Consider the following 18,441-nt stretch of genomic DNA (forward strand, 5'->3'; position numbering starts at 1 on the left):
CTGTCAGAACAAGCTTACGGCTGTGTCCAATTAACCTTCCTGCCAACCGTTATGGGACGTAATATCTTTTCCAGGGCTGGCTGGGATATCTCTGTTCCCATCTCCTTCCCAAAAGACAGAAGCCTCCCCTGAGCCCTGAGGTGGCTGTCATGTCCCTCCAGCTGGGGCCAGCTGTGACCCCACGCAAGGCTGACCCGCTCAGCCAGGGCCCAGGTGGGACCCTGTTTCTGCTCCAGGTAAGAAACTGCATGTGTATACAGGGGGGTGGGGTGGAGGTGGGGAGAAAAGAGGCCTCCCCAGGGAAGAAGGGGGGGTGCAGAAGGGGAGCCCCAGCCTCAGAGGATGAGTTTCCTTGGTCTCTAATGAAAAGGGCCCTTCCTGAAATGCACACTCCTGAATTCCTCTGTGGTGGTGATGGGGGTGACCCTGGGGACATGGAGGAGATCAGAGGGAATTTGGCCCTGCCTGGTGCTGTGTTTGCACAGTGGGCTCTCTCTTTTTACCTGGGTTTTGTGCTTATCTAGGAAATGGCAACCCACTCCAGTGTTCTTGCCTGGAGAATCCCAGGGACGGGGGAGCCTGGTGGGCTGCCGCCTATGGGGTCGCACAGAGTCGGACACGACTGAAGCAACTTAGCAGTAGCAGCAGCAGCAGGGTGGCTGGAGGGCCTCTCTGGCTCCCTCATGCCAGGTCCATATCTCTGTGGCCCCTAGAATCCCCTTTTTCAGCCTGGGAGAGCCCTGAGGCCTCACTGAGAATCTGAAGGGATTGCACTCAAACATTTGTAAACGCTCTGTGTGCTCAGCGGCTCAGTCGTGTCTGATTCTTTGTGACCCCATGGACTATAGGTCACCAGGCTCCTCTGTCCGTGGGATTCTCCAGCAAGGATACTGGAGCGGGCTGCCATTCCCTCTCCATGGGATCTTCCCGGCCCAGGGATCGAACCCGTGTCTCTTGTGTCTCCTGCATTGGCAGGCAGATTCTTTATCACTAGCGCCACCTGGGAAGCCCGTGTGTGCTGTACACCCAGCTTTTAACAAACCACCCACAAGTACACAGATGTACAAAGAGGCAGACCACACAACCCTGAAAACTCACACACACACACACACACACACACACACACACACACACTGGGGCCAAAAGCTAGAGGCGGGCCCTTGGGAAGTGGACCAAGCCAGGGGTGTGAGTGGATAGTTGGGACGCTGTGTGGGTTCCAAGCAAACAGAGCTGTGCCCCCTCCCAGATAGGTGTCTGTGCAGAGGGAGGCCCTCACGAGGGTGTGGGACAGAGAGGACTCACTTAGGCCTGAAGCTGGTAAACTGATCCACGCTGGGGATCCGACGGCTCCATGAGGCCAGGGTGGAGCCAGCCCTGGAAATTCTCCCCTACCGATCCCAGCTGAACCAGCTCTTGCCTCCTCCCTGCTCAGCCCCTTACAGACCTTGACCCACCTCCACTTACATTTTTCTCCCATCTCCTTGCCCCCGACTCCTCCCCTTGGGGTCACCCCTCCTGACCTTTGTTTAGCTGGCCCTTTACCCCAGTCCTTGACAGACATCAATCTGCCCTCCAAGACCCAGCATAATGCTTCCTTCTTTCTCTCTCTCTTTTCTTTTTTTTTGGCCACTCTGCTCAACTTGCAGGATCTTAGCTCCCTGACTGGGGATTGAACCTGGGCCCTCAGCTGTGGAAGCACGGAATCCTAGCCCCTGGACTGAGGGAAATCCCAACGCCTCCTTCTCAGAGAAGCTTTCCTGCCACCCTCTCTCTGATGCAGGATCAATCCCTGGCTCCTGGCACCCTGGGGCCCGTGTACACACCTCTGCCATAGCTCCAAAGGCTCCCTGGTGTGATGCTCAGAATACACCTGACTTCTGGACTCTGATAACGGGGACCTGCTTTTTTCTCTTCTGTACTAAGGGCATTGGGAGGCTGGGCAACAGTTTTGATGGAGCTTGTAGGATCGGATTTGTGATCTCAGAAGGTCATGAGGCAGCTAGCTGCCTGGTGGAGGGAGGCAGGGAGAGGGAGCATGGGGCTTCTAATTGTCAGGATAGGTGGCTGAGACAAGAGAGGTGAGCAGGTTCAGGAGATATTCAGGGTATATCCTCCCGCCTCCACCAACCAGTGGTCCCCAAGCCTGGCTATGCACCCGATCCCCTCGGGGAGACTTTGAAAAACAGATTCTTAAGCTTTACCCGCTGCTACTGCTAAGTCGCTTCAGTCATGTCCAACTCGGTGTGACCCGATAGATGGCAGCCTACCAGGCTCCTCTGTCCCTGGGATTCTCCAGGCAAGAACACTGGAGTGGGTTGCCATTTCCTTCTCCAATGCGTGCATGCATGCTAAGTCACTTCAGTCGTGTCTGACTCTGCAACCCCATGGACAGCAGCCCACCAGGCTCCTCTGTCCCTGGAATTCTCCAGGCAAGAACACTGGAGTGGGTTGCCATTTCCTTCTCCAAGCTCTACCTGGATACACCTAAATAGGATCTCAGGAGTCAGGGACAGAATCAGTAATTTTTAAAAAAATTGTAATAAAAAAAGACATTACATAAAATTTATCATCTTGACCATTTCTCAGGGTACCATTTTCTCATGTTAAGTAAATTCACATTGTTGTGAAAAGATCTACAGAACTTTTCATATCTTACAAATCTGAAACTCAACACTCATTAAATAACTCACCACCTCCACCCCAACCCAGGCCCTGGTAATTACCAGTCTTCTTTCTGTTTCTTTGACTACTTTGGATGCCTCCTTTAAGTGGAATCATGCAGCATTTGTCTTATTTTTTTTTCTTTTTTCTTTATTTGGCTGTGTAGGTCTTAGTTGCAGCATGCGGGATCTAGTTCCCCGACCAGGAGTTGAACCTGGGCCCCCTGCTTCAGGAGTGTGGATTCTTAACCACTGGACTATCAGGAAAGTCCCTCTGTATTTTTTCGGATCCCCAAGTAGCTCAGATGAAGGTGGAGTGTGGCGCAGAGTTTGGAAACTACTGTCCATGTTACCCAAGCTGGAAGGACCCCTCTCCCTTTCTCTTTGCTCCTAGGAGAAGAATCAGATCCTAGTGCCCTCTGACTTTCAGAGGATGGTGTTCACTTTGACCTCTGGGGAGAATCGTCTCTCAGACAGCATCCTGAAGACAACCAAAGTCAGACCAGATAATAACTCAACAACCCATGTTATTGTTCATTTTCATGACCTACATTTATGCAGTGTTTTAGATTCTGGTTGCTCATGTCTGTTCCTAAACCAGCAGCAACAGTAGACTTGGGGGCCAGTGAGAAAATGTGGGGTCTCAGGACCCACTTGGGGTTCCTCTGAATAGTAAAGTTCTAGAAGCTCAGCTTTGGGGCTTAAAGAGTGGGTGAGCTGGGGGTGGGGGAAGGAGAGGTCGCTGAGAGGCTGAGGAGGTGGCCCAGGTTGGTGTGGGCTGGTGTGTCTCTCCCACTCCACGGCCACGGTCTTGAACTTGAGTAAGTTCAGCATTCCAGGCTTAGCCCCTCAGTTACCTGCCTCCTGGTCAGCACTCTGGGGCTCAGCTACAAATTCCCAAGGCTTGGCCTCTGCGTGGGACATGGGCCGTCTTCCTCACAGCCCAGCTGTCGACCCTGCCCTTGGTTGACTCCTTCCCCAGCCTGGCCTGACACAGACCTCTCCAGCAGGGCACCAGTTCTTGTGACATTCAGCAATCCCATCAGGTCTTCGTGATGACCCTGAGAGATCATGGTCGTAACAATGGCTTACTGAACACATATTAAACTCCAGGCACTGGGAAAAGGGACTCAGGCCTCCAGGGACACCATGAGGTTGCCACAGGGGTAATCTCTACTTGGCAGATGAGGAAACTGAGGCTCAGAGAAGTTGAAATGAGTTGTGCAAAGTGATAGAACTTAGCACAAGTGCTGTAAGTGCTAGAGCTAGGATCTGAATTTCCTATAGTCCATCATGTCTGAGTTTTTGTTTTAATTAATTAATTTATTTGGCCTCAATGGGTCTTATTCATAATTGGCCATATGTGGGATGTACTGGGGCTTCCCAGGTGGCTCTAGTGAAAAAGAACCTGCCTGCCAATGCAGGAGACATGTGACATGGGTTTGATCCCTGGGTTGGGAAGACCCCCTGAAGGAGGGCATGGCAACCCACTCCAGTATTCTTGCCTCGAGAATCCCATGGACAGAGGCGCCTGGTGGACTACAGTCCACAGGGTTGCACAGAGTTGGACATGACTGAAGCAGCTTAGCTTGCTAGCTTGTGGAATGTATTAATAGTCCTCTGAACAGGGATCAAACCTGGGCCTCTTGCATTGGGAAAAGGAAGCCTCAGCCACTGGACCACCAGGGAAGTCCCTGTTATGTCTGAGTTCTTAACCAGGATGCCTCCTTCTTGCTGTCTTCTTACAGAAGGGGACCCTGAAATTCAATTCCATAATTTACCCAAGTCAAATGGCTAATAAGTGCCAAATCTTGGACTTGAACTCAAGACCGTGTGCCCCAGACCCCAAATTCTTCACTGATGAACCTGCTCTCTTTATCCCAGCAGCGTGTCTGCATGCTGGTCTGTCCACCCCATTTCCAGCTGCATCAGACCCTTCCGCCTGGGTTGTCATGTCAGTGCTAACCAGCACGGGAGGACCAGGGTCCCCGGAGCCACAGCTGCAGCTGGGAACGAAGGGAGCTCAGCACTGCGGGCAGAAATGGAAAGTGACACTTCCTGGCCCCACGGGTCCTCGCTTGAGCGGGGGAGCAGATCGCGCACCTGGGCATGGGAGGTGGCAGAGCGCAGCAGCTGTCAGAGGATTGGGAGGTGGAGAGAACGGAACTGACAGCTCACCCACCCGGGCACTGCTGGGCATGCAGCACCACAGCTGGGTTGGAAGCTGGCGGGGGCAGGGCAGCCGCGCTCCTGGGATGACCCCTGGCTTTCAGTGGGCTCCCCGCACAGTGGCAGGAGGACCAGGGCCTGGAACGAGGATTCAAATAGCAGGTGACTCCTCACTCGCTCCACAACTGCAGTGCATGCGTGCTCAGTTGCGGCCGACTCCTTGCCACCCTACAGACTTCAGGCAAGTCGCTTAATCACTCGGGGCCTGGGGCCTCCTGTATCAGATGTGGATGGTCATAGTACTTCTGGCATTGCTAAGAGCCTTAGGAGTGTCAGCATATATAAAAATGCCTAGCTCCCAGTAAACATCATCATCTGAGTTGACCAAGTCCAGGAGAAGCAATTTACACCTGGCCGCTGTGGGGACAGATGAATTATAACTAAGAGAAACTGGTCATACCCGGCATACGGCGAGATCTAGAGCTGTGATTGTTGCTGCTGTTGTTTAGTTGCTAAGTCGTGTCTGACGCTTTTGTGACCCTATGGACTGTACCCCACCAATCTCCTCTGTCCATGGGATTTCCCAGGCAAGAATACTGGAATGGGTAGCCATTTCTTTCTTCAGGGCATCTTCCCGACCTAGGGATCAAACTCACGTGCCCTGCTTGGCAGGCGGATTCTTTACTACTGAGCCTCCAGGGAAGCCCATATCAGCAATAGATATTATTATTAGGAGCAAGACAGGCTACATAATTTGCAGAATCCGGTACAAATGAAAATGTGGGGTACCTGTTAAAAAATGATTAAGAATTTCAAGGTAGCGACAGCAGAACATGATCCCAAGCTTGGGGCCCTGAGCTACTTGCACGAGTTATTGTTCAGTCGCTTAGCCGTGTTTGACTCTTTGTGACCCCATGGATTGCAGCACGCCAGGCTTCCCTGTCCTTTACTGTCTCCTGGAGTTTGCTCAAATTCATGTCCACTGAGTCGGTGATGCCATCCAACCATCTCATCCTCTGCTACCCTCTGGACATGTTAGACACCCAGGAAGCTGACCCTGATCAGGAGATAGGATGCCCTGGTCCTTAGAGCAGCAACGTGGTCTGTCTTCAGGAAGGTTGCCCTTCTGCTCGATGCTGAATCTAAGTGAGGGCTTCCCCGAGTTTGCCTTCCCTGGTCCCCAGATTATTCCAGAAGCACTTGTGACTGGGAGCATTCAACTTGTCCTGCATGAGGAGGCCCTTGGGGCTGCCCCCTGGGCTCTGAGCCCTTCCAGACAGGCCCAGAGTCCTTGAATGTTAGGGCCCTTTGAGTTATCCCCAGGCCCACCCCAAGACAGGCAGGCCCTGCCCAAGGACACACAGGACGCTGTGGCAGGGCAGGATGAAGACCCCAGCTTCTGAATTCCACCTGGGAGTTCTGTCTCAGGGAACCAGCTGAGACGCAGTGGGGGTTCCAGGCCCGGTGGTGGGAGAAGGGTGTGTGGGGGGAAGGACGATGGGTTTGCAGCATGGGGGAGGGGAGTTTCTGTTCTCTTGGCTTCTCAGTGTTTTCTGCAATGGCACACATTGCTTTTGTAACACCAGGAAAAAAATACCATAAATGAACCTTCAGTTAAGGAATAGCACAGCGTTCTCATAGGAACCAAGAAGATAAGCCCTTGATGCAAAGTACATTCAGAGGGAAGAATGAGAACCCTGGTTACAGGGACTGAGATGTCTCAGTTGGGCTCTGAGATTTTGGGTGGGGGCCTGTGTGTGTGTGTAGTGTGCTGTGTGAATGACTGAGTGTGTAGGATGAGGGACAGTCAGTCCCTCCAGAAGCCAGGCCCCAGGGGAGACGAAGGCAGCAGATGGCCCCAGAGAGCATGCAGTCTCTGAAACCAGGCACAGTCGAGCCGGAATCCAGCCCCATCAACGGCTCTGGTTCTCTGAGCTGCAGTTTCCTCATTTATAAAATGGAGAAAACGATGTCTGCTTCACAGGTTTGTAGCTGTGGGGATTAAAGAAAATGAGCTGGCTCAAAGAGTTAGCACGTAGTAGGTGTTCAATCACCATGAACACCTCCCTCCAACCTTATGCTGACAACCTTATGACCCCGCCCCCTTACGCTGACATTGTACTGGGCGGTTTGAGAAGCTGAACCTCACCATCGTTGGTGATCTGACCCCAGGGGAGGACAAGTGGGATGGACCCTCCTCCCAAGCGGACCAATGCCCGCGGAACCCTTTACGAAACTCTAGCGGAGCCATTTGGTGGAGCGTGGAGACCCCTAGTGGCCTCGTGGGGGACTGCCGTCTCCTTGGGAAACCCACCAGGAGCGGAGCTCCTCTGGGGACTTTTCTCTGTGTGGCAATCTTTCTTGAGCACCTATTAAATACCAGAGCTGGCACTAGGTGCTGTGGGAGCAGAGAGAAGAGAAGCCCACCACCCCAAGGAAACCCACCATCAGGACAGTTGCAGAGGCTGTTCCCCGCCAACTTGTACTCCAATATCCATCCACAAGGAAGAGAACGCCGGGGTCAGTCTGGGACCTAGGTCAAGACACCCCCTCTCCCACAAAGCACCTGGAATAAGCAAGATTCAACAGTTACTATGATTATTACGGTATGAAAAGGCAGACACTTTGGGTTAGGAGTCATGCTCCCTTGCCCTTTTCCAAGCACGTTGGAAACTGCCAGATACTTGCATAAAATAAGTGCTTACTCATATGGCATCTCATCTGATCTCTGAGGAACAGGTACTAATGACTAGCCTGTGGATGAGAGAGCTGGTGCTCAGGGAGGTTTAGATAATTAAGTAAGAGTTAGGATTTGAACTCAGGTCCGCTTGGCTCCAGAATCCGTGCTTCTTTGCAAGAGAATCTGCCAAGTGGGGTAGCCAGTGACTTGCCAAGCAAACAGACTCACCTCTCTGGGCATCAGAGTCCTTCTCATACAGGCCAGATGTTTTGCTTTTTGTTGTTGTTATTGCTTTTAGGCTCACGTGGGCACTGGTTCCCAGTCCCGACTCTGCATGGGGTTCACTGGATTTCCTTGGTCTGGGTGCATCCTGGGCCTTGGGATCACAAAGCATCCCAGGTGATTCTGAGGTGCACGGAGGACTGGGACAAGACCCAGAGGTTAAACTTTATTTATTCTGCCAGGTGGTGTTAAGCTTTGGGTGGGCAGGAGGGGGCTTCCTCCATCTCCCTGTGTCCAGTTCTGCTCAATTCTCTTTTATTATTTATTTATTAGAGAAAAATTGCTTCCTCTAAAGTGTGCAGTTCAGTAGGTTGTTCAGACGGTAAAGAATTCACCTGCAATGCGGGAGATCTGGGTTCGATCCCTGTGTTAGGAAGATCGCCTGGAGGAGAGCATGACAACCCACTCCAGAATTCTTGCCTGGAGAAGCCCCATGGACAGAGGAGCCTGGTGAGCTACAGTCCACGGAGTTGCAAAGAGTCGGACACAACTGAGCGTCTAAGCACACAGCACAAAGTGTACAGGTCTGTGGGCTCTAATATGTTCCACAAGGTTGTGCAAACATTACCACATCAGATTTCAGAAAGCTTTCATCACCCCAAAAGAAACCCTGTACCTCTTAGCAATCCTTCCCCACCAGCTCTCCTGCTAGCCCCTGGCAATCTCTAATCAACTGTCTGTCTCTACAGATTTGTCTTTTCTGGACATTTCACATAAATGGAATGTATGTGGCTTTCTGTTGTGCAGCTTCTCTCATTTACCTTTATATCTTCAAGGTTCATCCTTGTTGTAACATGTACCAATTCCACATGGCGACATCACATTCAAAAAATCCGCTCATCAGTTGCCAGATGGTTTAAAGGCTCTGATGTTCTCTTGGCCGAGAGATGTGACTGGATTTACCCAGGTGGAGGGGCCAGGGTGGCACCAGGGAGCCCGGACGCTGCCTCTCAAGCCTGTGTGAAGGAAAACCCAGAGGGGCAGGGATGTGAAAACCAACCGTAAAAAGCTCCAAGGGGCAAATCCTGAGCAGCCCTTAGAGGTAGGCCATAACTCTTCCCTCCCACTTCCATGAAGATAACCAGAGACCCGGGCAAAGTTGTATCCACAAAGCTTCATCTTTGTAGCACAGCTGAACAGTGAAACACAGAAATAACCTGGGTGTCCAAGAAAATAGGGAACTCATTCCATAGCGATGCTACTTCTATCCGAGGGAATACCATGCAGTCAAATATGATGCGGTATCAGCTCACTTTTATTATAGTGCCAAAGCTTGCTTGTGCGTTTCACGTGTGCTGGCCCTCACGGCTCAACCCTCATGACAAAAACATGAGGTAGGTGCTCTTATGATCCCCGTTTTAAATGAGATGAAAGTAGAGAACTGTTAGGTAACTTGCCCAAGGCTTTGCAGCTAGAAAGCGGTGTGGCTAAGCTCTGAACCGGGGTCCGCTTGCTTAATATCTCTGTTCTGTCACTTCTCCGAGGGTAGAAAAAAAATTTACCAACATGAGAAACCATTCACAAAATATTAGTTCAGTGAATACATCAGCTTATGGAATAATATGCAGGGTACCAAGCAAGACTGGAAGGAAACACACCAGACTGTGGACAGGAGGGATCTCCGCTCAGTTGGAGCAGGGGTGATTTTTGTTTTCTGCTCTGTGTTTGTATTTTCCCAGTTTTGTACAATACAAGGGGCATGTTTTCATTTTCAGGACGAAAAGTATTTTATTTGGTTCTTGTAAAAAATAAACAACATTCATATACAGATGGTGGGAATTCAATATGGAGCATTCCTTACGAAGGGCAACATTTTAATATTTATCAAAGTTGCAAATGCTTTTGCCCTTGACTCAGCAATCCTGGGTGGCTCAGGTAAAGAATCTGCCTGCAATGCAGGACATCTAGGTTCCATCCCTGGGTCAGGAAGATTCCTGGAGAAGGGAATGGCTACCCACTCCAGTGTTCTTGCCTTGAAAATTCCATGGACAGAGGAGCCTGGTGGGCTATAGCTGCAAAGAATCGGACACAGCTAAGAGACTGACACTTTTTCACTTTTCAGCAATCCTAAATCTACATTTTATCCTATAGGTAGAGTTATTCTTCGGAGAAGGTGATGGCACCCCACTCCAGTACTCTTGCCTGGAAAATCCCATGGATGGAGGAGCCTGGTAGGCTGCAGTCCATGGGGTCTCGAAGAGTCGGACACGACTGAGCGACTTCACTTTCACTTTTCACTTTCATGCATTGGAGAAGGAAATGGCAACCTACTCCAGTGTTCTTGCCTGGAGAACAGTCAGACACGACTGAGCAACTTCACTTTCACTTTTCACTTTCATGCATTGGAGAAGGAAATGGCAAGCCACTCCAGTGTTCTTGCCTGGAGAATCCCAGGGATGGGGAGCCTGATGGGCTGCCGTCTATGGGGTCGCACAGAGTCAGACACGACTGAAGTGACTTAGCAGCAGCAGCAGAGTTGTTCATAAATGAATATGAGGCTACTCCCTATACCATTGCTTATTATAACAAAAGCTTGGAGGCAAATTAAGCATGCACTGTATATAAATAATCTTTGGAAGGAATACTATACAGTTGTAAAAAGAATGAGGACGCTTTCTATTCTGCTAGGAAAAGACCACTAGGATATTTTTTCAATGAAAAGGGCAAAATTCAGAACTGTATATTCATAACAATACTTCTGTGTGAGAAAGTAAGGAAGAGAGAAAATATTTTTTGTCTGCTTGTACTTTATCATGATGCTGGCGGGCAAGGTAATAATCAGAATATTTAACAGCTGCTGCTGCTGCTGCTGCTGCTAAGTTGCATCAGTCGTGTCCGACTCTGGGTGACCCCATAGACGGCAGCCCACCAGGCTCCCCATCCCTGGGATTCTCCAGGCAAGAACACTGGAGTGGCTTGCCATTTCCTTCTCCAATGCATGAAAGTGAAAAGTGAAAGTGAAGTTGCTCAGTCGTGTCTGACTGTAGCAACCCCATGGACTGCAGCCTACCAAGCTTCTCTGTCCATGGGATTTTACAGGCAAAAATACTGGAGTGGGGTGCCATTGCCTTCTCCAATTTAACAGCTAGCATACAACAGATTACAACTGGCCTTATAACCACTGCAGAAAGGACACCCAAGAAACTAAGAAGTGACTGACCTAAGAGACGGGAAAGTGGGGTGCACAGAACAGGGGTAGGGACAAGACTTCTCAGACTCTGCCATCTTACACTGTTTAAATTTTTGATTCATGGCACTGAATTACCTGGTTGAAAAATCATGATTTCAAAAATACCACATGCAAAATCATGGCTTCCAGTCCCTGCTATCCCCCCGTCTAGGACATGGGAAAGTCTTGGAAGAGGAGCGTGGATTGCATGAGAGCTGGGTATCAGGCCATCCTCTGTTGTTGTGGCCCAGGCATGTAGATGAGGGCATAGGTAAGGGGCGGAGGTGTTCCTCCCTCTTCAGAGATCCCTGCGGGCTTTCTGGTGAGGGCAAGGGTCTTGAAGATTCCTCAGCTGCTTCGGCTTGGCACAGTGCCTGGCGCATAGTAGGCTCTTAGGAAACATCTGTCTAATTAATTGCTCCCCTGCTGGCCTGATTATTTCACTGTTGGAGTGGTAAGCCTCTTACCTACACGGATCTGCCCTGTGGCTTAAGCCATGGAGTTGCTGGTATTCGGGGCCACATTACTTTAATCAGATAATCAGATTACTCTTTCCCCTGCATCTGGCAGAGACCAGGCATTACAGAAAGGGAAATGAAAGCATAAAGCATCCATCTCGTTGGGAGACATTTATTAAGCACCTGCCAGGCACAGGTCCTAGGCCTAGGTTCTGCCACGCAGCAAGCCCTTGGACCGCCTCTCCTGGGGCAGCCGTTCTCCCAGCACCCCTTGCAGCTAACGTCAATGGTGCAATCACATGCGACATCTCTCCTGGTCCTTCCCCCGGCCCTGCATGGGATGCCATGCTTAGTCCCTCAGTCGTGTCCTACTCTTCGCAACCCCACAGACTATAGCCTGCCAGGTTCCTCTGTCCATGGGGATTCTCCAGGCAAGAATACTGGAGTGGGTTGCCATTTCCTTCTCCAGGGGATCTTCCCAACCCAGGGATCAAACCCAGGTCTCCCACATTGCAGGTGGATTCTTTACTGTCTGAGCCGCCAGAGAAGCCCATGAGAAGTGCTTTCATTATTCAACGCCTATGGGTGCAAGCAACACAAACCAGACTCAAACGCATTTAAGCGAGAAGAGATTTATATTGGCTCTTACTACTGAAGGCAAGTAGGTTTCAGGTATGGTGAGATCAAGGCTCTGGCTGTTTCTGTTTTCTTTCTTCTGTAACCCCTTTGTCCTCAGGCTGGCTTGCTTCGTAGCTGAAAGATGTCACCAGTAAGAGGGAACAGTATATTTCCTGTCCGTATCCATCAGAAGATACACTTAGCTTTCCAGATCTCTCTCAAAAATAAGGAAGATTCTTTCCCCAAAACTGTAAAAGCTTTGAATAAGTCTAACCTCACATCTTATTAACACAGATTGACTTAGAACTTCCCACCCCGTAATCCAATGGTTCTCAACCCTGGGGCTGCGCATCAGAATTACACAGGGAGTTTTTTTGGGGGGGGAAATAAAGTCTGATTCCCAAGCCTTTCTACCCTGGGTCCCATTTAATCGGAAACTTTGTGGGTGGGGCCCAGGCATCAGCATTTTAGGAAAGCTTCCCGGGTGCTTCTAACGCACAATGAGGGCCTCAGGGTTAGGCTTAGGGCATTGTCTCCCAAGGAAGTCATCTGTCCCGTGACAGAGAGCTGGTCTGACTGAACCAGAAAATTTCACACCTGTGGCCCACTGCTGGCCCCCACCGCCTGTAATAGACCAGCAATTAATAATTTTAATAAATCCTATAATTTTCTTGTGAGCAGTGTAATTATATCGCTTAGCAATTTGTGTGCATGCTAAAAGCATTAATTTGCTCAATGTAAACATCTAAAATATGCCACAATTATCGTAAGCCGTGTGAGCATGTCTTGGTTTTGTTTTTTTTTTTTAATAAGCTGGGAGCTTCCAGAACTGGATGTAGCCCAGGGCCTCTGTGCTCATGAGAGATTCTTGCCTGATGTGGGCCCCAAGCTGAGTCACTCGGCCCCAGACCCTTCCCTTCTTTGGAGGTTTGAAATTTTGATCACAATTCTCCCTTGCCCTGTGGTGGCTTTGGCACATTACCCCTTCACAGGGGCCTCATGGTGGGAGGGGGGCCCTTCCTGCTCTTGATTGTGAACTTGATCATGTGACTTGCTTTGACCCTTGGAGGATGAGGTGAACGGGGGTACTAAACCTGCTTTCCTGGCTGAGCTAGCCCCTCCTCCTTTGCACATCTGCCATAGCCCAAGGAAGAACACATCCAGATGTGGGCCCTTTCAGGCTGGGCCCCAGGAGGAGCCGTGCATCTGAGCTAAGCTGGACCTTCTGCGTGGAGCAGAGTCACACGGCCAAGCCCAGCCTCTCTGCAGACCCATGAGTGTGAGAAATTGTGATTGTCCTTTTAAGCTACTGAGTTTGGGGACTTGACTGGTGGTCCAGTGGCTAAGAATCCACCTGCCAATGCAGAGGACATGGGTTCAATCCCTGGCTCGGAAAGATCCCATGTGCCATGGGGCAACTAAGCCTGTGTGCCCCAACTACTGAAGCCTGCTGACCTAGAGCCCGTGCTGCTCAACAAGTGAAGCCTGAGCACTGCGACTAGAGAGTAGCCCCAACTCACTGCAGCTAGAGAAAGCCCACGCGCAGCAAAGAAGACCCAGTGCAGCAAAAAAAGAAAAATTAAAAAGCCTTAAAACTGGTGACCTTCAAATGAAAAAAAAAAGAAAGAAGCCACTGAGTTTGGGCATGTTTTGTTACACAGCACAATTGCCGCCTTCACTGCCTGATACACCTTCCCAGACTGTGCAGTGGCCAGGCTCTTTTGGTCCCAGAGAACATTAGGGACCAAGCATAGGGACAAGAAGGGTGTTAACAGAAAGCGTTTCCCTTCTGCAATCAGTGAGAGCATCCGATGTTTATGAAGGTTGAGGCCAGGTCTTAGTCCAAGCCTAGTGATTATAAGCATAGGTTATTTTGGAAGCAGTTTGCCTGGGTTTGAAGCCCAGCTCCACTGCTTACATGCTGTGTGACCCCGAACAGGTCACTTAGCTTCTCTGAGCCTTGGGTGCCTCACCTGTCCAATGAAGATGTTAATAAGCTGCTTTGTCCGCTTCTGTTGTGCAGATGAAACAAATTAATTTGTCTGAAATGTGTAGAGCAGCGCCTGGCACGCATTGTAAACATTATATAAGTGTGAGCTCCTATTTTTGAGTACTGTCCATGCATTTAATTCTCTCAACAAAGCAACCAGAGAACCTTATCATTGTTTTGTGGATAAAGGAACTGAGGTTAAGAGGGGTTAAATAACTTGTCTGAGGTTATATAACATGTGAGTCACTGAGCCAAGGTATGAAAACAATTCCATCTGATTCCAAAACATGTTTTATCTCTGTATCCAGTACATTTAAACAAACATGGTGCCTGTCAAGAAATGAGGCATGTTGACGAGTGAACAGGCGTGGCTGATGGACAGCAGGCTGGACCGTGACCAGAACTCCTTATCCAGTGCTCTCTTTACTTCCCCCAGCTTTTAACTGGGCTGGGACCGGCTGGTGAGTGGGAAGCTCCTCCAGAATGGTGTGGGAGGATGGAGGGCCATGGAAACTGCCCTAGGTTAGGAGGCAGGGTCCCACATTCCCATCCTGGCTCTGCCCCATCCACCTGGGCATCCCTAGGCCAGCAGCTCTGCAGACTCTCTGAGACCCAGTTTACTTGCAGGTTAAAGCAGGAGCCTGCAGGAAGAACAGCCAGGGAGTGGCAGGGCAGCCAATGCGAAGGTCTCCCTCCTGTCCTCCATTGCCTGCGAAAGGCTCTGTCCTCCGAGGGAAATCTGAGCCCTGCTGAGCTGGCATATTCTGGGGTCTAGACAGCTGTGTTCCTGTGTCCCACAGCGAAGGCCTGTGCCTCTGAAAGGCAAGGACAGGTGTGGAGCCTGCTCAGGGCGTCAATGTGCCCTGGGGTGGACCCATAGGCTGAGTCTAGAGGGTTCCAGAGTCAGATACACCTGAAAAGGGCAGGGCAGGCAGTGCCCTGTGGCCTGGTGCAGGGGAAAGAGAAAAGACCCAGAGGCAGAGACCAGTGGTCACTTCCCAGCTCTGGTCACTTAGCCACACGAAGCCTTAGTTTCCTTGGAATGAGAGTCACAATTCCTGCATCTCGGGGCCACGTGGAAGCTCCAAGAGGGCTCCCTGGAGGGAGAGGTCCCTCCGTAAACTCTAAGGGCTTGGGCCCCCAGGAGGTCACTTTCTGGACCTCAGTTTCTGCGCTAAAATGAGAACAAGGAGCTCAAGGATGCCTCAGCCCAGCCCTGTAAGAAATGGTCAGTGCAAGTCAGCATGACTCCTAGGATGAAAAGTGGCTTCTGATGTGATACTCTGTGAAGAAGACCACCGTCACCCGCTGTACACCCTCATCCAAAACGCCTCGTCACCCAACTCCAGCATTCTTCTGGTGACACAGGAGAGAGAAGAACGAACGTAACAAGGCCAGAGGGAGACAAGGAGATGAAACCTGGAGGTGGAGCGTTTGGCAAGACAACCAGTTTAGTCCTCACAAGTCTTTGTCATGAGAAAGTTAAGTGTGAGTCGCTCAGTCCTGTCTGACTCTTTTGACCCCATGGACCGTACGTAGCCCGTAAGGTTCCTCTGTCCAGGGGATTTTCCAGGCAAGAATACTGCAGTGATGGCAGTAAGGCCGGCAACACTGATGGCCATTTATCCAGGGGATCTTTGATCCAGGGATCGAACCCTGGCCTCCTGCATTGCAGGCAGACTCTTTACTGTCTGAGCCACCAGGGAAGCCCGTCATAGGAAAAAGACTTGCCAAACCAAAAGAGACCTAAGTGCAGACAACCAGAGGGTCCCGGCAGCACCCTAGTCTACATCGGCTTAAAGGACGTTTGGGGGACAAAGAGGGATTTTGAATATGTGCTGTGCAGGTAAGACAAAAGTGTTTTGATGAGAGGTCGAGATTGTTAATGGTGGGCAGAGCAGATTACAATGCAACAAGGGCATTATGAGCTTGTCTTGATGATTATATATATCTATATGCATAAACAGAGATCTGGGAAGACAGACAATAAGATATTTGCAGTGATCCTCCCCAGATGGTAGGAATAGAAATGGTTTTGTTTTCTTATTTTTGCTTATCTATGTGTTCCAACGTTCTACAATGTACATATACAGCTTTGGCGATAATCAAAGTTTTTTAAGTTAGAGAATTTCTCTGCACAGTCCCTAACTCTGACGGTTTCCTCTGGCCTCAGCCTCCTCTCTGAGCCTCTGCCCCATCTCCAATCTGCCCTTAACACTGACCAGGCGCTGGTGTCTTCATCACAGCTTCCCTTCCTCCCACCCTCTCTCCCATCATGTTTCCACGCGGAGGAGTGTCCGTTGAATTGCAGTAATCTTCCAGCCTCTCTCTTGTAGTTCACTCCCTCCTCCTCCCCTGCAGAGAAGTGACTGATGGCCAAGTTTGGGAGGAGTGCTTGGGCACGCCCAGCCCACCCCCTTCTTTTTTAGAAGCCTTTACCGCATCCGCACTATGCACTTGGGCCAGGGACTGGGTGGTTTGGGTGGGTGAATGTCAAGTTCAAGGGTGGGGTCATAGGAAGTGCCCTTGGCCATGGATCTGAAGTCACAGAGGGAACTATTTTGACCTCTGTCTGCACAGCTGCTGTGTGTTTCTCTTAGTGGGTTCCAGGCTTGGATGGGGAAGAGGAGGGCTCTTGATTGAATTCTCCAAAACCCGACATCTTGCTCTTCCTTCCCCAGTGGCCCCTGCGCTCCTGCTCAATCCAGGCCCCAGTGGAAGCCCATCTTCTCTCAGTGGACCTTCAGGACTGAGTTTCTGCTGAAGAGGAGAATAGGACATTCCTGGTAGATGGAGCTGAGGGTGGTGGTGGGGCTCGGGGATCCAGCAGAGGAAGGAGCCTGGGCACAGGAACTGGGGCTGGATGGCAAGGTGGGTGGGAGGAGTGAGCAGAGAGGAGGCCGTATCCTGTGCCCTGGCTCAGCGAGGCCAGGCTAAGGGACTGTGACTTAAATGTGGGGCCACAGAACAGTTTTAGGTCCAGATGTGGCCTTGTCGCCTTCAGATATTGAGACCATCTCGTGGGGCCACTCTGTGAGCCTCGATCAAGAAGGAAGTGATCTGGGAGCAAGGGGACCAGCAGCGGGATTGTTAACCCAGAGCATTTACAGGGGAGAGAAGAGAGCTACTTAAAAGAATAAATGGAGACTTCCCTGGGCTCTGGGGGTTCAGAATCCGCCTTCCAATGAAAGGGACCTAGGTTCGATCCCTGGCCAGGGAACCAAGACCCCACATGCCACAGCTAAACCTGTGTGCTCCGACGCCCGAGCCTGCGTGCCACAGTGAAGACCCAGTGCAGACAATTTTCTTTAATAAAAGGAATAAATGACAGCAGCCGCCTCCACAATCGAGTGAGTTGAGAACTTCGTTTCAGAAACAATCACTCCTGTTGGCAAGAGCTCAAGGAGGGATTTATTTTGGAGGTGGGGGGGAGGGTAAAAATTATTAAATGTTTTTAATACCTAGGTTTTTTTATGTTGATTTCAAGTATTTACTATTTAAGTGAGAGGAATAACAAGTCTGAATTTTGAAAAAAAAAAACAATGTTAATTATTGTTTGTGTGGAAAAGAATGGATTATTAAATTATGCAGAGGTGGGCCTTTGAGAGGTAGCTGGCAACCCCAGCAGACCCAAGCCCCTTTCAGAAGACAAATATTTTGCAAATATTTTAGGGCTTCACTGGCAGCTCAGCGGTAAAGAATCTGCCTGCCAGTGCAGGAGACAAACATTTGAATCCTGGGTTGGGAAGATCCCCTGCAGAAGGAAATGGCAACCCACTCCAGTATTCTGGCCTGGGAAATCCCAAGGACAGAGGAGACTGGCGGACTACTGTCCACTGGGCCGAAAAGAGTTGGATGTGACTTAGCAACTAAATAGCAACATTGCAAATATTTTGTTCCCCTGTTGCCAAGCTGAAATGGAATTCCTAAGTGATCACACATGCCCTCACACATGTTTTTTTTGAAAGCAAATCGATGTAATATCCTGACCATAGTAAAAAGAAGAAATTAAAGGGAAGTCATTTATAATAAAATAATTTCAAGGTGAAAACGCGCAAGCCGACTGCGGAGGAAACGGGCTGACGTAGCTCTGACACTTGCTCCCGGTGGCCCCACTGGGAACGTGACAGCCGCAGAGGCAGACAGACCCAAGTGGTCCTCCTGATGGTGACTCACACACCACGAGCCGCGCTGAGGCTGGTGACGTGAAATGGGCAACGAGTCCTGGCAAAATTCCGAACAGAACAAAGGACAATCTTCTCCTTCCGTGTACATAATAGAGTTGTGTTCCTGGAAGATTCTGTGTATATTAGAAGCGTGCAAAATTACTTGGTGTTTATATATAATAACTGGTTACACACACACATTTTGACAAAGAAAAACACCCTTACAGTCTTCCCAGACCCTTCCTAATT

The 18,441-nt window shown here is 50.2% G+C and overlaps 1 long non-coding RNA gene across 4 annotated transcripts in view; it reads left to right on the plus strand.

Moving 5' to 3' along the window:
* LOC109554723 (uncharacterized) overlaps positions 1–18,441 on the plus strand; it is a 44,952-nt gene that overhangs the window by 20,097 nt on the left and 6,414 nt on the right. Inside the window, exons 2-4 of one of the 4 annotated variants that reach the window (XR_011564841.1) lie at positions 75–236; positions 14,335–14,487; positions 16,708–16,812. This is a non-coding gene — a long non-coding RNA (uncharacterized lncRNA). Of the gene's footprint in view, positions 1–74; positions 237–1,646; positions 2,710–14,334; positions 14,488–16,707; positions 17,357–18,441 lie in introns of those variants that run through there. The other 3 variants (XR_011564839.1, XR_011564840.1, XR_002180199.2) reach the window with 3 other exon arrangements.

The sequence above is a fragment of the Bos indicus genome, chromosome 29 (genome assembly GCF_029378745.1).
Source record: "Bos indicus isolate NIAB-ARS_2022 breed Sahiwal x Tharparkar chromosome 29, NIAB-ARS_B.indTharparkar_mat_pri_1.0, whole genome shotgun sequence".
Lineage (NCBI taxonomy): Eukaryota > Metazoa > Chordata > Mammalia > Artiodactyla > Bovidae > Bos > Bos indicus.